Source organism: Mus musculus, chromosome 7, assembly GCF_000001635.26.
Source record: "Mus musculus strain C57BL/6J chromosome 7, GRCm38.p6 C57BL/6J".
In the NCBI taxonomy this organism is placed as follows: Eukaryota; Metazoa; Chordata; class Mammalia; order Rodentia; family Muridae; genus Mus; species Mus musculus.
Window position 1 is genome coordinate 67,831,760 of NC_000073.6, and position 19,093 is coordinate 67,850,852.

General features: G+C 45.6%; 1 long non-coding RNA gene across 1 annotated transcript; it reads right to left on the reverse strand.

Annotated features, from left to right (window-relative positions):
* Positions 1 to 1,150: 1,150 nt before the first annotated feature.
* Positions 1,151 to 17,696, reverse strand: Gm39027. The gene is made up of 2 exons (XR_001778169.2): positions 17,556 to 17,696; positions 1,151 to 4,374 (listed from the first exon to the last, which is right to left on the reverse strand). It is a non-coding gene; the product is annotated as a predicted gene, 39027 (long non-coding RNA).
* Positions 17,697 to 19,093: the final 1,397 nt, after the last annotated feature.

The window sequence follows — 19,093 nt, forward strand, 5'->3', positions numbered from 1 at the left end:
AGTATTATATGTATAAGAAAACCCCAGATATCAATCAGGAATTATAGAAATTGTGGATAATAGATGGAAAGCAAGCATCATAGCTTGTTTATTCTCGTGAGTGCCCCACTGTGGTCTCTTTAGAAGGGTGCCGGGGTGGAACATACACCCATGCACATGCTAGGCATATGATCTCACTGAACAATAGCACCACCCCTCCACTGTGGTTCTCCAGGAGTAGTGCAGCTCACTTGCCTCACAGTGGCCTTGAGGAATTCTTCAGTTGGGGTCAATCCTATCTGTGGTGTTAAACAAGCTTGAAAATGTTAATATCTAAAAAAGGCCAAAAGTCATTGCCTCCAAGTATGAATCAGGCAAAAGGGTTTTTCCTTAGTGGGCACCTTTTCTCCATGAAGGTCTATAAGTTAAATAAATTACCTAAAGAAGTTAGGTAAATAAATTACCTAAGGAAGTCTAGTTAGGTTTGAGTGACACAGATTCTTTCCATATTAGAATTCCACCAGTCTTGCAAGTCTTTGGGTCCTGGCATGTGGCTGGATAGGGAAGGTTATGAGGGATGCTGTGTCGATTCCAAAGGTCCACATCCAGAAATGGAATCTATCACTTCTGAGCAAATTACTCTGGCTAGGAATCATGAAGAAGTACAAAACGTTTCAGGAACCCAAGACCCTCTCAGCTCCTTGTAGCTCAGTGGTGAGTTGTTCATTATCCATCTGCTCTGAAGCTGGAAACCTGAAGAGCCACCAAACAATACACCAAGCACAAGTCATGACCCCATAGGGAGTTCGTAAATCTCCAGGGTCAGTCAGAACAAACAGACAAATAGCAAGAAAACAAATAACGGATCAGGGCATGCATTAAGTGTCGAGTGTGCCTCGATTTCTTCATTTGCAAAGCAGAGATGATAAGAGTACTTGCTTCATACAGTTTCAGGAAATGATGGAGTAGTATGAAGCAGGGTTAGAGGAGTGCTAGGCTTATATCAAAGGCTCAGTAATAGACAGTAGTGGGAAAAAGAGGCAGAGAGAGAAGGAAGGGAGGGCGGGAAAAGGAAAAATTCCTTGGACTGGAAGTTTTGCCAAAGCTTCTGCTTCTCCTTTTTTCTTATTGGTTTGAACTTAGTCACATGACCACACATAGCTGCAAAGGAAGCTGTGAAATGTAGTCTTGATTTATTCTAGCCAAGATTTATGTTTGTCTAGAAATCAGAAATCCGTGCCTGCTAAGTGAGCACCACCCTCTGTCTTAAAAAGCAGGACTGGAGCCTGAAATGGTTTTTAGCCAGAACCATGGAGTGATGAACAGTTTATCACCCTACCACCCCTGTGCATGTTCCAGGGGACCCCAGTAGGAGTGTCCTGGAAACCACAGTGTTGGGTGCTATTCTCATATGGCTTGAATGCCTCGTTTCCAAATACGTGTCATCTTTCAGAATGTGTACAGGGATATGAACCACCCCCATGATGAAAGCTAACATTCCTACTGTGGGCTTTATGTCCCCAACTCATTCTGCAGCATCAGGCAGGAAGTCTGTCTTCACCCATGCCTCAGTACTTTCTCTTCTTTCCCTTATTCTTTAGCCCATGATGACCCCCATCTTCCATATTGTTTCCCTGGGTTCCGTTCTCACCCTAGGCTCCTGTTCCTATCTGTCTGCTCAAGCAGATATCGTACTGGCCTTGCCTCCTTCTTAGGACTTGCTGTTATAGTTTGATTTCTGTTGTCTCAACTCTGCTCGTATGCTGACACCATGACCCTAGTGCCTACCAGTGTAATGTCACTTGTCAGTAGAGTAACTGAAGGTGGTTACAGGAGGTCATACTGGGTAGTTCCCACTATGACATAACTAATGTCCTATAAAAGGGAACCGTGAAGCCTGGGGAGCTATCTCAGTTGGTAAAGTGTTAGCTGTGCAAACAAGAGGGCCCACGTCTGAATTCCCAGCACCTACATATAAGCCAGGTGTGGTAGCTTGGGTCTGTAAGCACAGCACTGGTGGAGACAGGCTTATCCCAAGGCTTGCAGCCCACCCAGTGCAGCTGAAATGGAGATGTCCAGGATCAGTGAGAGACCGTATCTGAAAAATAAGGTTGGAAAGGGTGAGGACATCTAACATTGAACTTCGGCCTCTACATAAGCATGAGTGTGCAAGTCCACATAGCCACATGTACATGTGCACACACACCTACCACACACACACACACACATACACACACACACGAAATGTGGGCCCTGAAACACAAAGCTTTTCCCTACCCTCAAAAATAATCAACATTATCAGTGTTTTAATCTCAGGCTTGGGAACCGCAAGACAAGGAACATCTGTTGTGTGAGACACAGCCTGCAGTCTTTTCCTTCGAAGGCCCCAGGAAACCATTACACCTTACCTGGTCTCAGCTCACTAGAGCAAACCTTTGTCCTGGCTATCCAGCCTGGGATTTCTCAGTTGCTCTCAGCCATTGGTTTCCATCCCCATGTTGACCTTCCCCGTTCCCAGCTCACTCTACTGACCTCTGCTGTATCTGTCTGCCCTCCCCCTGGCTCCCTGGGCCTCTTTCCCTTAAATGCTCTGGGTTCTGCCTTTGACACCTAGGATGGGCCCCAGCACCCAGGGACCATACCTTTATTTTAAGAATCCCCCTCACACAAAACTCTCCAAGCAACATTTCAATGGAAGCAGAGTCTTTTGCTTCTTCCTCCCGGGATTTATTTGTGCAGCAGAATGGAACAGGGTTAAGCAGCCTCTCTCTAATCCGAGGAATACTGACAATCACAACGTATAATTAGACCGCTTTTCTTGGAGGAAGGACTTTGCAAGAACCAAAGCCCATGTGGGGGTCTCAGCAATCCTCAGAGCTTCCAAGATGTCCTCTGAAGTACAAGATGCCTCAGCTGTTATCTCTAATATGCTGTCCAGCAATAGAAACGTGGCTGTTGAGTTTGACTGTCAGTTTGACTGGGTTTGGAATCACCTAGGAGACACACCTCTGGCTGTGTCTGTAAGGGTGGTTCCAGAGAAGTTTAACTGATCAGGGAAAACCTGCCCTGAATGTGGGTGTCACCACCCCATGAGCTGGGGTTCCAGACTGATTAAAAAGAAGACAGCGAACTGACTGCAGGTGTTCATCTGTGTTTTTCCGATTACGAATTCAATGCAAACAGCGCTCCCATGCGCTTTCTGCCAGTCAGAGCCATTCTCACTCAACGACTCCCCTGCTTTGATGGACTGGACCCTTAAACCGTGAGCCAAAATAAGCCATTTGCTTTTCCTTTAAGTTGCTTTTCATCAGGTATTTGGCCACGGCAACGAGAAAATAAACTACCTCAGCAAATAAGCGACTTTCATGAGGCAGAAACGCAGGAAACAGAAAGGAAAGGCAGACAAGTAGTATGATTGTATCCAGAAAGGAAGTCCACCGGAAGAGCTCCTGAGCATCCTGAGCTGCGGTTGCAAATGTCCTGCGCCCCAGGCTTTCTGCGCAGCTGCACTATCAAAGCCTTACTTCCTTCAATTTCTCAGGAATTCTGAGTTCAGAAAACATGGTCACTGGCGATACAGGGTGGAGGAAGAAAGCCCTTACTGATGGAAGGTCAGGAGAGGAGAGAGGAAGGTAGCGGAGCAGTGCTGAGGAAGACGAGGGATGGGCGATGGGCGGGAAGTCGATGGAGCAACGCAAGGGGAAGGCTAGGACAGGGATAGGAAGTGAGACTCTACCCCAGACAGTGAAACGAGTGCTTTTTAGTTAACAGAGCACAGACTTTGGCTTTGAACTGGAGAAGTCCTAGATAAATAATCCGAGAGGGGACATTCAGAAACAGCCAGGGAATGAATGCTCACTTCCTATGCTGCTGAGTGTGTGTGACAAAGGGGACACTTCTGGGGCAGAGGTCAGAAGCAACACAAGGGACTTACCTGGGAGCGCTACTGGCCATGGCAGGCAGGTCTATGGGCTTTCCTTCTGGCTATCTCTGCTTCCGGAGACCGTGAGAAGCTACCACCTTTGGCTGAGGTCCAGAGTTTACGGTAACTTGTGCACTGCAGTGCCTGGCAGCCATGTTGCTGTACCCATGATGAGATTCGAGGGAACTTGCTCTCCTTGGTCTGTAGCCTCACTTCCAGGAGGAGCGAGGCAAGGAGCAAAGAGCAGGGACACGCAGTCTGCATCACATCCGAGTTGTATTTTGTTTTTATGTTTTTAATTTTCAGATGAATAATTCAGTGGCTATGCCAAGGTTGAAATATTTTTCTGTTTTCAGTGAGATGTGAGAAAAGGAAATGAATTTTAATGAAATGTTTTGGTTTGCTTTATCTGAGGCTCCCAGTGTAGAGGGATTCCCAGGCCCTAAACTAATGTCAGTTCCGTAGCTTCTTGCCTGGAAAAGAAAACAGAAAACCAGATGGCCACTCTGCTCAGCCCTCACGTACCCTTCTACTATCTGGATGGACAGAGCTACCTGTGAGCACAGGGCCGGTAGACCACTGAAACTACAAGGCTGCCTGCGCTGCTCGCCCAGGTGCAGATGCAAATCCACAGGTCTCCCTCCATGACCTGGAAGCGCCTGCCTCAGGTTTCTGGGGCCTAGCCATCCGTGTCTAGCCAGGCTGGTCTGCCGTTGGCACCTGGCCAAATATTCTTAGCTGAACAGGAAGAATGCAAGCACTCCTAAATTCTGTAAACAAGATTTAAGGGAGGAAGAGAGAGGTGGCAAGCTCTCCAAGGGGGAAGACAGAGCTGTCAGGTGGAGGTGATGTCACGGGCATCTGCGAATATGCCAGAACATGAGCTAATTCATAGCTGCAGGCTCAGGACATGTTTTAAAGCAAAGCTTTCTGAGTAAAGTCAGCATCTCGCAACAGACCATGCGGCTTCCCTTAAATAGGATTGTTGACGGCTTTCCTCCTGAGTCAAGAAGCCACCTGCCCCATGTGAGTTGTCATCCGTAGATCTGTCAAAGGAATGACTCTTGGAGCCCTTCCCTAGGTCGGCATGGAGGTGGTTTTGGGAGATGGAGAGAGAGCTGAGCATAGCCAGGCCCTGCCTGCCAGGGCTTATGTAAATAGGCTTGCCAAGACAGAACCTACACACGCATGCGCAACCAAAACCCCAAAGAGAGACTGTCATCGGGCACTCCTTGCTTGGTCTCTCAGTGGCCATCCTGCCTCAGGTCACCTTGTCCAGAGATGCTAGTGAGTATCTGAAAAAAGACAAGGAAGGGCATCTCTTGAAATAACTTGGCAATAAAAGATTTACGTGGCCACAGGAAGCTGGTAGTGAGTCTCTTCGACATGCTTGGCCATTTAAGGTTTCAAAGCACCTTCAGTATTGCACACATTTTCCTTGTCACAGTGAAGGGGAAGAAGGTCACTGGCGACTTAGAGAGGACATAGGGACTTCGCAGCCCCCATAAGAGGAAAGGCATCAGGAAGAACACTTGTGAAGTTGACCACACCAGAGCCTCCCATTGCTCATTCTCTTCCCTGGGTCTGACTCCCTCCAGGAGAAAAGTCCAAGCCACGAGCTCCCTCATGGATGAGACCATGTTATCTTCCCTTCCCCACCTGGCTAGCTGAAGGACAGATGCCTTGGTTCAGCTTGCAGTCTCCTCTCTCTACTGGGCCCCATCTCCTACATCCCCACCCTGGGTTATTCTTTCACCCCACCCCCCACCACTGCACATGGTATCAGCTGACAGCTATGTTTAATTTAATCATCCTGTGCTTATAATGGGCAAAGCAGAGGTCATTGTTCTCTTTCAGGGCTGAGGGAGAAATAGAGAGGATCCGAGAGCTTTGCAGTGTGACAAGTCTGTCTGTCTAGGAGTACAGGACTATGGTGGCATGGAGGGGAGGATCTGGGGGAGTTGGTATAGACAGACCTGGCTCTAGAATGCATTTGGCTGTGGGACAGGGGGAGAAGGGATGAAGAAATAGTTTCACTCTGTGGAGAGCTGCAATGGAGAGGTGAGTGGCTCAAGGAAGAGACACTGTTTTTCTTGCCTCTAGGCAATCTGTAATATTTATCTAGGCAGAGCAAGCAAGACTGGACAGGAAAGCCAGGTGGGAGGTTCAGAGAGACAGAGTCAATCCTTCCAACAAAACATATTTCTCAGGTATAATAATTACCATATCAAGGAAGTAGCTTACTGTTCTGAACCGCTCTCTGCTGCCGTAACAAAATCTTGGAGACTGGGTACTGTATAAAGAAAAAAAAATGTTTCTTTTGGCTGTTTGTGCGGGATGCCAAGAGGAGAAGAGCATTAAGGTATGGTTGGTTGATTGGGAATGGTGCCCACAGGCTCACATGTTTTAGTACTTGATCCACAGTTGGTGGAACTGTTTAGGAAGGATTAGAGGTGTGACCTTGTTGGAGGTGTGTCCCTGGTGGCAGGCTTTGAGGTTTCAGAGGCTGATGCTATTCACAGTTAGCTATCTCTGTCTTGCGGTTGTGTTTCATTTATTTTATTACGATTATTTTCATATAACATGATTTTAATATTTTCAACTGTTGATATTAAACAAGCAGAATAGTTATTTTAAGATATATTTCATTATGTCTCCCTTTTCATTTCTGATTTTATAATTTGGATACTGTCTCTGTGCCCTCTGGTTAGTCTGGCTAAATGTTTATCTATCTTATTAATTTTCTTAAAGAGCCAGCTCCTGGTTTTGTTGATTCTTTGTATAGTTCTTTTTGTTTCTATTTGGTTTGATTCCTTCCTGCCACCATCTACTCCTCTTGGGTAGATTTGCTTCTTTTCGTTTAGGGATTTCAGGTGTGCTGTCAAGCTGCTAGTGTAAGCTCTCTTCAGTTGGAGGCACTTAGAGGTATGAGTTTTCCTCTTACCACTGCTTTCATTGTGTCCCATAAGTTTTGGTAAAATGTGTCTTCATTTTCATTAAATTCTAAAAATCCTTTAATTTCTTTGTTTCTTCCTTGGCCACGTTATCATTGAGTAGAGTGTTGTTCAGCTTCCATGTGTGTGTTTTCCATTGTTTTTGTTTATATTTAAGACCATTCTTAGTCCGTGATGATCTGATAGGATGCATGGGGTTATTTCAATCTTCTTGTATCTGTTGAGGACTGTTTTGTGATGAATTATATGGTCAATTTTGGAGCAGGTACTGTGAGGTGCTGAGAAGAATGTATATTATTTTGCTTTAGGTCGAAATGTTCTATAAATATCTGTTAAATCCATTTGGGTCATAACTTCTGTTAGTTTCACTGTGTCTCTGTTTCGTTTCTTTTTCTCTGATCTGTCCATTGCTGAGAGTGGGGACTTGAAGTCTCCCACTATGTGTGGGGTACGATGTGTGCTTTGAGCTTTAGTAAAGTTTCTTTTATAAATATGGGTATCCTTGCATTTGGAACATAGATGTTCAGAATTGAGAGTTCATTTTGGTAGATTTTTCCTTTGACAAGTATGAAGTGTCTCTCCTTATCTTTTTTGATAACTTTTGGTTGAGAGTTGATTTTATTTGATATTAGAATGGCTACTCCAGCTTGTTTCTTGGGACCATTTGCTTGGAAAATTGTTTTCCAACCTTTTACTCTGAAGTAGTGTCTGCCTTTGTCACTGAGGTTCGTTTCCTGTATGCAGCAAAATGTTGGGTCCTGTTTATGTATCCAGTCTGTCAGTCTATGTCTTTTTTGGGGAATTGAGTCCATTGATGTTAAGAGATATTAAGGAAATTTGATTGTTATTTCCTGTTATTTTTGTTGTTAGAGGTGGAATTATGTTTGTGTGGCTATCTTCTTTTGGGTTTGTTGAAAGATTACTTTCTTGCTTTTTCTAGGGTGTAGTTTTCCTCCTTGTCTTGGTGTTTTCCATCTATTATCCTTTGTATGGTTGAATTTATGTAAAGATACTGTATAAATTTGGTATTGTCATGGAATATCTTGGTTTCTCTGTCTATGGTAATTGAGAGTTTTGCTGGGTATAGTAGCCTGGGCTAGCATTTGTGTTCTCTTAGGATCTGTATGACATCTGCCCAGGATCTTCTAGCTTTTATAGTCTCTGGTGAGAAGTCTGGTGTAAGTCTGCCTTTATATGTTACTTGACCTTTTTTCCCTTACTGCTTTTAATATTCTTTCTTTGTTTAGTACTTTTGGTGTTTTGACTATTATGTGACAGGAGGAATTTCTCTTCTGGTCCAGTCTATTTGGAGTTCTGTAGGCTTCTTATATGCTCATGGGTATCTCTTTAGGTTAGGGAAGTTTTCTTCTATAATTTTGTTGAAGATATTTGCTGGTCCCTTGAGTTGGGAATCTTCACTCTCTCCAATACCTATTTGCTTGGGTTTGGTGTTCTCATTGTGTCCTGGATTTCTTCGATGTTTTCAGTTAGGAGCTTTTGCATTTTGCATTTTTCTCTGACTGTTGTGTCAATATTTCCTATGGTAGCGTCTGCCCCAGAGATTCTCTCTTCTATTTCTTGTATTCTGTTGGTGATACTTGCATCTATGACTCCTGATCTCTTTCCTAGGTTTGCTAACACCGGGGTTGTCTCCCTTTGTGATTTCTTTATCGTTTCTAGTTCCATTTTTAGATCTTGGATGGTTTTGTTCATTTCCTTCACCTGTTTGATTGTGTTTTCCTATAATTCTTTAAGGGACTTTTGTGTTTCCTCTTTAAGGGCTTCTACCTGTTTACCTGTATTTTTTAAAGGGAGTTATTTATGTCCTTCTTAAAGTCCTCTATCATTATTGTGAGAAGTGATTTTAGATCTGAATCTTGCTTTTCTGGTGTGATGATATATCCAGGACTAGCTATGTTGGGAGAATTGGGTTCTGATGATGCCAAGTAACCTTGGTTTTTGTTCCTTATGCTCTTATGCTTGCCTTCCAGCCATCTGGATCTCACTAGTGCTACCTGCCCTCCCTATATCTGACTAGAGACTTTCCTTCCTGTGATCATGGTTGTGTCAGAACTCCTCAGAGTTTAGCAGTCTCTGTGATCCTGTGATTCTGGATCCTGGGTTTGTCAGAGCTCTTGGGAGTCAAAATGCCTGGTGTGACCAAGCTCTTGGGATCCTGGGATCCTGTGGACCTGGGCATGCTAGAGTGCCTGGGAGTGGAGCTTTTTCTGGGTGTTGTGAGACTAGCTGCGGAGGTAGTACCCAAGGTCTGCTCAGGCCACCTCTGATCCTATGATACTGGACATGCTAGAGTACCTGGGAGTAGAGTTTCCTCTGGGTGTTGTGGGACTGGCTGCGGAGTTTGTGTCCAAGGTCTGCTCAGGGCACCAGCCCAGACCAGAAGGAGCCTGTGCCACTGGTCAGTCAGAGTTCCTGCATGTCTGGGTCCTGCTGGTCGCAGTTACTCCCACTGTTGGGGCAGATGTTGTGTCTTCCTCACCTTTGATCCTATGATCCTAGGAGTGCCTGGAAGTGGATCTTCCTCAGGTGTTGTGGGACTGGCTATGGAGTTCACATTTGGTTGTGTTCTTAAAGATTTTAAACTCTAAGTTACTGCTCCAATGCCATGCCTGCCTGCCTGCCTGCCTGCCTGTTGCTGTACTCCCTGCCATGACAACATGGTCTGACCTGCTGAAATTGTAAGCCCCAAATAAACTCTTCCTTCTGTATGTTGCTTTGGTCCTGGTGCCTTTTCACAGTGATAGAAAAGTAACTAAGACAAATGGTACCAGTCTTGTGTTAATTCCACTCCTGGTAGAATTAAGGGACAGCTTTGCTGCTCTGTAGATGACTAAGCCAGTTCCAAGAGACAGTCAATATACTAGTCAAGTAAATGAGAAACATCAAAGTTAGAGGCAATTCTCATTTGCAAATGTGCAGAAAATAATTTCCAGATACACCATAATTTATTAAGTTAATTTTTTTTTTAAAAAAACTGCTTTTTGTGAGTCCATGTGGAGGTCAGAGGATAACCTGTAGGACTTGTTTCTCTCCTTTCACCGTGTGAGTCCTGGGAATGGAACTCAGACGGTCAGGCTTGGCAGCAAATGCCTTTATGTGCTGGACCATCTCACCGGTCGTACTTTGGAATTTAAATGTGAAGCAGACTTGGTGTCCCAGGCCTGTAATTCTAGGTGCTCAGGAGGCTGAAGAAGGATACTAAACTCCAAGTCATCCTGGGCTACAGAGTCAGGTAAACTTAGTAAGACCTTGTCTCCAAATAAAAGATTAAAAAGAGAGCTGGAAAATGCAATCTTGCTTAGCACATATGAAACCTAGTCTTTAGTACCACTGGGGGGTTGGGGAGTGGGTGGGATTAAGTGTAAAAATGAAATCATAAAAGTGTAAGATTGTGGGAAGCCACATGTGCCGTTGCAGGGTGGCGCTGGCTACTGCTGGCCACCACACATAAGTTTGGGCAAACAACCAATGTGTACATATGCAATAAAGTTTTTTGCCAAGACACTGCCTGGCCCGGGCATGATAATGAGGTTTTGAGAGTATAACCAATCAGATGTGAGACATGCAAATGAGGTATGTTAATGAGGTTCTGTGAGGTACTGAGAGAGAATAACCAATCAGATGAGGAACATGCAAATGAGGTAGAATGCATAACCAATCCGGGTGTGAGATACGCCTCTCCTAGGCCTATATAAGCAGCACCAGTTCTGGGCTCGGGGTCTTTTCGCCTCTGCAATCAAGCTCTCCCAATAAACGTGTGCAGAAGGACCCTGTTGCAGCGTCATTCTTGCTGGTGAGTTGGGCAGGCGCAAGATAAGATAACATGGCCATATCTCTTTACAACCCTGGTGTAGAAATGGCTTGCTTATTATTTAAGATCTAGACCCATAAGAAAATGAACAACAACAACAACAAAAAAAACAATGTGAGCCTATTAAAAATCTCCTAGAGAGAGAAAAAATGCAATAGCAAAGTTAAAGATCAAATGGAAGAAATATTTGCCATTCATTCTTCCCTAATATGTAACAAGCTCCTGACAATTGAGACTACGGAAAGCCAAACTAGACAAAAGCAAGAAACGCAAGTGGATCTTATATTAACAAAGGGTGTTTAATAGAGAAACTGCAGATGAAACTACCTTGAGACACTTCTGGATGTGAGAAGACATTGTCCTGTGGACCCCGAGGGCAGACACTGTACTGTCACAGTCAGCTTGCTGCCTTTGTCCAGCATTTCCACCTCTGGAATCCTAACCACTGCTGCTCTGGGATAGAAGTCTGGTGAACAAGAACCGCTGTATGGTTCCTGACAGAGGAAAATGAGGAACACAGGAGAGTTGTCAGCCACGCACCACTGTGCAAGTGTTATAGAACATGAACCAGAGTCTCTATATAGCCTTGGGGGAATTTTTCCATACGGTGGGAAGGCCAGTTTTTGAACTCTGCTGTCTTTTCTTCAGGAAAGAGGGTACCTAGTGTGGCAGACTCCCATTAGCATGCATTTGCATAAGTAACACTGCCTAGATGCATAGGAAATTAATCTATAGGTGCATGAGATGGGACAGAATGGCCAGGAATGGGGCAAAGACAGACTTTGGGCCAGGGTCCAGCTCCCTGAGATGGGTCCAAAGCCTTCTTCCTGAAGTTCTCCCAGGAACACTAAGCTAAATTCCAATAAAAATGAGGGAAAAGCCGATAGAAGGAAATGAAAAAAAAAAAAAAAAAAAAACCTTCTCTGAAATGTCATTTACCCTGAACCCTTACTTTCACTCCCACCCTACAGTAAGTCAGACAGCCACAAGAAATGCCATCAAGTCTGTCTGGAACTGGTGTTTCCCCTATTTTCTCCACATACAAGTTCAAATCCTAACTGGAGAGATGGCTCGGAGGATAAAGTGCTTCGTGCATAAGCATGACTACCTGAGTTTGGTCCCAGGGTTCATGTAAAAAGCTGGGCGTGGTAACGTGCTATAATCCTGGAGCTGGGGGAAGCAGAGGCACACAGCTTTGCAGCCTTGAAAGCTTAGCCACAAAAAGATGAATGGCCCCCAAGGAGGGTCACCCAAGGTTATCAACTGGCCTCCACACTCACCTTCATATGCATACTCATGCACCTGCACACACACACACACACAGACACACACACACACACACACACAGACACACACACACACACAAAACGACAATAGATTAAATCTTATCTGTGGGGGCACACATATATGCCTTCCACGTTTCTGACATACATTGTAAATATTTAAAACAAAGCTACCTGTTAAGATATTTCAAAAAGACATGAAAGGTGTCTGTACTTGTTCGTGCCTGCTGTGTTTTCTAGGCATGCACTGTATGGAAGGTTCTGTGGAACCCTGGAGCTCCCCGGCAGAGCACCGTTTGTAGGCTCTGTGGCTTTGATGACACACCGTGCCTCATACCGTCACCCTCCAAGTCTGTGCCCAGGCCAAGCAGATCCCCTGTTAACTTCTTGCCCACGTTTTCCATCTGCCGGGCACCGACCAGGGCCTTGTCAGCAGGGAATGGTCTTCCTATCTCATTTGACCAGCTACTTCTCTTGCCTCGTGTCTTACTCAGTTCAAAAACAGAACCTCACACAAAGCCCTGCAGTGGCTGTGGCTGCCCAGAGCTGCGGGGAACGGGCACATGAGGCTACTGATCCCAGACACAGGGTTTCTTTGGGGTTGATGGAAATGTCCTGATGTTAAATAATGGTGTTGGTTACACAACTCTGAAAAATAACTGAGATCCACTGACATTTAAAGGGCAAGTTTAAAAGGTCTATGAATTGCATTCAGGATTTTAATGCCTTCTTCCAGGAAGTCTTCCTTGATGTGAACTCACTGTGTCTAGAGACCCTCATAGCCACTGAAGCAGGTGCCACTGTTCTCAGGAGTAACTGGGTCATACAGACTGGGTCAGGAAACTGAGGGCAAGCTTGTAGAAGGACTGCATCCTCTGCGGAGAATTCTAGAGCAGCTAAAAGCTGCCCCCACTTCCGCTGTCATGCCCTAACAGTTCTAAACAATGCTATTGATAAAATACACTTCCCAGGCAAAGAAGGTGATTCGGGTCAGTAAAATGCTGATTGATTATTCAGTGTATATCTTTTCAATTATGTGATGGTACAAAAGCAATCCGCATGCATTGGAACTGGGCTTGGAAGGCTGAGTTTTGTTTCCTTTTTCTCTTCTGGATGCTGGAGACTCATCCTAATGAGGATGACCAACTGATGCTCCACTGTGCTGGGTTGCTAACCTACCATGTCTGGCGGGCTGGGCGAATACACTACATTTTGGATTTATGACATAGCTGACTGTCCACCTGTAACCCCATTGTAGGCTGGGGTGCATTCATAACACATAAGCATCAAATTTCAAAGTGGCATCTCTATACAATGCTATTCTATGTGGAAGTTAGTTTGGGCAAGCCCCAACTCTCTCTGGTCACACAAGACCCCTCTGCTGTGGGCTTGTGTCCGAGAAGGCTGCCAGCGGTTTGGGCTGGAGCAGCCCCACGCTGCCAGCCTCATCTGTTTTTTAACATGTAGATCCAAAGCAAACATCAAGAGCAACCTTGGGTAGTGAGAAGAAAAACAGAACTCGGTGTGCTTCGGTGTTCCAGTTCTGTGATACCACGTGAGTTTGCCTTGTGTATTAAAATTTAAGCAGGGAAGCTGTAAGAAGTAGGACGTTTCCTGTGGCAGGTGCAGGTTTTAGCTCACACGTGAACTATGTTACTGACTTTGACACTAAAGGGATTTTACTTTGAATTCAAAATAAAAGAGGTCACTACAACAATGGTAGGTGCCTGTTGCTCTCTTATGGGTTATTATTGTGCTATTAAAATTCATTAGTGGATGAACAACTCTTTACATTGGGACTCTATTATTGAGACTGTAATTAAAAAATCAATACTTAGTGCTCACTACATATAAAAATGAGAGAGTGGTGGCATTGGAATTTTCCTTCCTTTTTACAGTTATATTTGTTTACTTATTTTTACTGGCAAAATTAAATAAATATTCAATATAAGGAAATTTTCAGCTTGTATTTCTTTTCTGACTATTTTTGTTATTAATTTTACTTTATGATTATCACCAAAACATTTCAATCATATAGAGAAGGGATTATTTCTAACACTCTTCTCTATTATGCTAAATTAAATATTTAATTATTAAAATATTAAAAATTAATATTTATGACAAACCTATTAATGTGCTGCTTGAATATGCTTCTAACTATTGAGTGTAAATATATTTATATATTGAAAAATATTCCTATTAATTTAAGATAGTCAAGAAAACAATTTTTAGTGCATGTTTTTGGTAAACTGTTAAATTTGATGAGCTGTCTGGTGACTTATTTGGCATGAAATTGCTTTTGCCCTATAAGATAGTCAGAGTGTCTCTGTAGAAAAGCCAGGGTACAGAGTATGTAGAATAACTTATCGGTGGTCACAACACCAGTGAGAGGAGGTGTGACTGGCACCAGGTCCTCCTGACATTCCTGGTCATTATTATGCTAGTTGCCTCTCTCACCCTTCTGCCACTATAACTACAGTTGCCCACAAGATGCCACCTGCCCTCTCTTCACTGGAAATGCTGCTGTAAAGACCATAGACTCTGGTTTACACGCCTGTAATCTAACTATCATTTCAGCCAGGAATTGGGAGTGGAGAGGCGAGGGTGTGCGCCTTGCAGCATGCACCTGCTCCATATCCTGGGTCAGATCCTCAGCTATGCTACACACATCTGCCTCAGGCCCTGGGCCCTCACTGTTCTTTTCTGTGCTTTCTGCCTTTGCCTCTTGAGATAACTCTTCCTCCAGTTATCTTGTCAAAGAGGCTTGCCTTGAGTCAGGGTCGTGGTGCTCACACCTGCAATCACAGTACTTAGGGAGCAAAGGCAGGAGGACTGCTGAGAGTTTGAGCCAGCCTGAGATACATGTGATTTCTAAGCCAGCTTCGGCTACTGAGTGAGGCTATGTCTCAAGCCCCACCCAGAAACAAATAAGCAGACAGACAGGAAAACAGCTCCTATGACTAGCAAATGTAAAGTGGATCTCCTAGTCCCTAATCAATGACTAGATGTTGCCCTATTTTGTTTATTTTTTTAAATATACAGCCCAGCTTAGCTCCCTAGCCATCCGCCTCTATTTTTCTCACTTTCTCTGCTATCAGATCAACACTTGGTGTACAATTGGCTCCTAATAAGCTCTTATTAAAGCTTTGGAAGAACGAAGACATGAAAGGATTAGTAATGCACTGTGTAAAGCGAGCCACCCTCTATTGAAAGGGCGAGGTGTGGGGGCAGGGCACCTGACTGGTGAGCCCTGAACTGCAGGGACAGGGTCAGGCTCCACCCATCAGCGCCTGGCAACACAGGAGCACACAGGTTGTTCCCAGGTTGTTTTTCCTCAGCCTTCTGCCTGGCCCCTCAGGGTGCATGCCACCGCCGAGACCATTCCTTGAGGAAGGCAAGTGGAGCAGCAATGTCACACTCCCGGCCTCAGAGTCGAGGGGGCCAACCTGGTTTCATGTCCTACAAATAGGACATCTTAGCACATCAGTACACCACCCCTCCCACTATTCCGTGGAGACTGGAGACCTGACAGTGAGCAGAGGGGTAGCCCACAGCGGAGTTCGGTGATCAAGCCTCCACAGGTTCCCAAAGAGAAGCAGGCAGAAGAAGCTAAACCATCCTGACCTCCGCTGTATGAAGTTTTCCCCTTCCCCTCCCAAATCATTAACAAAGACCGACACTGTAGTATTTATCAAAAACTCTTGTTCCCTAAGTGGTGATAGAGAATAATTATCTCAGCATGCAATCAGTGCAGCGATCTTCTTCAAAGCAATTTGTGGCAAGGGTATGCATTTTTAAAATAGATTAGATTTCCAAGAGCTCGCCTCTTAAGCCTGCATTTGCAACTCACCTGGTGAGACCATGCCTGTCTCCAAGCCGGATTTCTCTTTCATTAGGTCTTACTTAATTGAATCAAACAAAGTCATTTTGGGATTGTCCCAACAGAAAACCTTTTTATCTCTTGGTGAATGTGTCTTAACAAGGCCCTAAAGTAAATAAAGCCAGAATTCCACTCACTGGATGGAGCTCTAGTGCCCTCCCTGCCCCCCCCCCCCCAAAAAGCTTACCAACTTACTTCATATGTTTGTCTTGTACAAGGAAATCGCTTGTGGAGTTAAATGTTGCCAAAGAAAGCAACAAGTTGTCTGGTGGACTGTTTGTTTGTTTTAATTATTAAAGAAAGACATTGTTATTCTCACTGACCCCACCTCATGCAGTGCACTGCGGATGGAACCATGAATCTTGCATATGTTAGGCAAGGGCTCTCCTACTGAGCCACACTCCAATTCTCTTCCCTCCCTCCCCTCCCCAATGCCCCTCACCCCTCGCCAGATACAAAGCTTATCACTTTGTAGTTCTAACTGACCTGGAACTCACAGAGATCTTCCCACCTCTGCCTCCCAAGTGCTGGGATAAAAAGCATATGCCACCATCGCCACCCCACCACCAGCAGCCCATCTTCTTTCTTTTGATAAGTGAGTTACCCATAGCCAGAGTAGGCTTGCAATGTGCAGTGCTCACCACACACACTCAGGAGTATTGTATTCACCCCTGGTTGACATCCTCCGGGTTGGATCTATAATTTATGTGTGTTCCAGTATGTATGTGGATGTGGAGCACAGGGGTGAGGTCAAGGGTCGTCCTCAGTGGCTTTCCACCTTGTTTTTGTTTGGGTGTATGTGTGTGTCAGGCTCTTTCACTGAATCTGGAGGGCACTTATTTGGCTAGCCAGAGAAACCCATGAGTCCTTCTGTCTCCACCTCCCCAGTGTTGAGACTACAGATGTACCCCATTTTTATATGTGTGCTGGGAGTGGAGTTCAGGTCTAAGCACTTTGCTAACTGAACAATCTCCCAAGTCCTTTAGTCTAGAATTTAAAACTCTGTTCTCTATTAAGGAAGGGCAGAGCAAAGAGGATGTCTCTGCAAAGTCCTTCCAAAGGCTCATCTCCTTGGTAGTCAGTATTCCTGCCTGTCTCCTTTATGCCTGTGATCCTGGGGACCTGGACTTCTCTGGGCTGAGAACAGAACACAGGGCCTCCTCACATATTGTAGGCAAGCATTCTACCACTGGGCTGTGTTCCTAGTCCAGCCCCTGCCTCGCTAACACTCTGGGTCAGAAAGATGGGGCTGAGAGAAGTTGTGAAATAAAGCTGACCGACAAACCAGATGCTTCAGACCCCCGAACATGACCCAGCTCCCCTTCGCACCCCGCCTCACGCCCCCCCCCCCCCAACCTGGTTCCTTCCCTTTCCACTCCACCCTCCATTCCTTTATACAGCTTCTAAAACCAGTCCAGAAATCTGGACCATGGCTCGGGTGGGCTTTTTCTCTGCGACTCTCCTGCTTCCAGACTAAGGTTTTGTCTGTAACATTTTTTGCCGTGGGTTTCCTTGACTCCACCTAAATTCCAATTCAATCCAAATCAGCAGCGGCCGGAGATCACCCCTCCATCATCCGCCGGGCTGCCATTTCCTCGGCTTGCTCCTGGTTAGCATCGGATGTCACTGGAGGTGACCCTGAGATAATTACCCGCACTCCCTCGGCCCTACCGTAACCACGCCCCAGCCAACTCAGTCATCTGACCTGTCACGTGGCTCGACATCCCCTCCCTCAGCCTGTCCTCCGTGATCCCGAGTGTCACTCAGTCTCCTGTGAAGGGCAGCAGTTACACAAAAGCTCGCGAGTACCCACGGTGAAGCCTCGTGAACGCTCCGACCGGGACTCTCCGATCTCAGCTCCCCACCCAAGGCGAACCACCCTCCCCGCGACCCCCGACCATGCCCGAATAACAAAAAGCCTGGCGGGGTTTCTAGTACCCAAAAGCAGGACCCAAGAAGTTTCTGCCACAAGGAATCATCCAGGAGCCGGAAATCCAGCATTTTCCATCCCAGATCAGTGCTGTGTTCAACAGCTGACATGGGTGGGGGTAGCAGGGGCGGCCTGGACTCATGCCTTATATAAACTTGGCTTTGGCTCCATCCTCGGCGGCTCAAACACTGCTGGACATTTGAAATAGATGGGTGTGAGATCCAGCGGCTCTGACACCCCCATCTTTCTCTGGCCTTGGTCTACCCAAGTCCACCAAAGTGTCCCTCTCTCTTCAGTCCTCCCATTACCTGGAGATGGCACCCCGAAGCACGAGGCTACCTAAAAGTGGCATTCTATTATTAAACTAAGGTGTTTCTGTCGCAGCCTGGTTCCCAGGAAGCAGTTAGGAACGCCTGGTTCATTCAGGAGTCTCACGGAGGCTATCAGGGAGCAGCATCCCTAAGTTTCTCTGCTTGTAAACAGAACGGCTCTGTGAAGGGAAATGTTCAAACTCAGAAGGCCAAGTCCATGGGATCGGGAGTCTAGATGGGCCTCAGGAATAGTCAGTCGTTCTTTCTTGCTTGTTTGCTTTGTTTGTTTGTTTGTTTGTTTTTAAGTTTAGTTTAGTTTTTATTTTTAGTTTTTCTGGACAAGGTTTCTCTGTGTAGCCCTGGTTGTCCTGCAACTCACTCGGTATAGACCATGCTGGCCTCAAATTCAGAGATCCTCCTGTCCCCTGCCCACTGCTCCCTGCCTCCCAAATGCTGGGATAAAAGGCTCAGGAACAGTATTTCTACAAGCCATGATGTTGATGCTGAATTTCGTTGTTTGTTTATTCACTTGTCTTTGAGACAAGGTCTCACTTTAGCCCAGGATAGCCTCAAACTGGCAATAATCTTCCTGTCTCCACTGTTTGGATGTTGGGATTATAGGCCTATGCGACCACACCAGAGTCTACTCTTTTGCTTCATTAAAAACACATTTTGTCAGACCAGGCATGGTGGCACAGCCCTGTATGCCTGGCACTAGGAAGGAAGAGGCAGGTGGGTCTCTGTGAGTTTGAGGCCAGTCTGATCTGCAGAGTGAATTCCAGCACAGCCAAAGCTACAAAGTGGCTCGTCTGGGATGGGGTCAGGAAGCAGTGGGTTGGGAGTGGGGGTAGAGAGGTGAGGGGATGGGAGGTGTCCAGGACTGGGGTTGTGGCTCAGTTGGTAGAGTTCTTGTATGGCATGCTCAAAGCCCTGGATGACATCCACAACACTTCATGATCTGGCACACATCTGTAAGCCTAGCACTCAGGAGATGGAATACAG